Source organism: Microtus ochrogaster, chromosome 15, assembly GCF_000317375.1.
Source record: "Microtus ochrogaster isolate Prairie Vole_2 chromosome 15, MicOch1.0, whole genome shotgun sequence".
NCBI lineage: Eukaryota > Metazoa > Chordata > Mammalia > Rodentia > Cricetidae > Microtus > Microtus ochrogaster.
This window is the reverse complement of record NC_022017.1, coordinates 10344132-10344759: the sequence shown is the minus strand read 5'-3', so window position 1 is coordinate 10344759 and position 628 is coordinate 10344132.

The following is a 628-nucleotide window of genomic DNA, read 5'->3' as shown; positions in this document are numbered from 1 at the left end:
AAAAAGTTGACATCAGCTTACTTTTGTTTTTTTACAGATTTGATTTTGTTTTTCAAGACAGGGTTTCTCTGTGTAACAGCCCTAGCTGTCCTGGAATTAGCTTTGTAGACCAGGCTGACCTCGAACTCACAAAGACCAGCCTGCCTCTGCCTCCCAAGTGCTGGGATTTAAAGGTGTGTGCCACCACCGCTTGGCTTGTTTTTTACAGATTTTAATTATAATCTGCATTGGGTCTGTAGTCTTTTCCTGGGGTGGGGTGTCCCAAACTCCATAACATTTGGGGGCTCATTCAGGATTCCTGGAAGACCCCAGACTCAGGGCCAGGTGAGGCCTGGGAAAGCCTGAGACCAAGGCTGTCACAAATTAGAGTCACTAATTGAGGACAGACCCTAGATGGGGGCAAGTACATTGTGGACTTGGAGGCCTAGGGGAACCCCAGACTGTGACCACTGAGGATTTGTAAAAATTGCCAGCCAACACATATTTGAAACGCAGACCCATTAGTGAGTTGTTCCGTTCTGGAAGTCCCGACATCTGGGGAGACATAGGGGAGATCAGATGTGATCATGGACCCAGTCTCCAGGGACAGAATGGGAGACACCCTCCTGTCCCCCTGGTTCTAGCACAT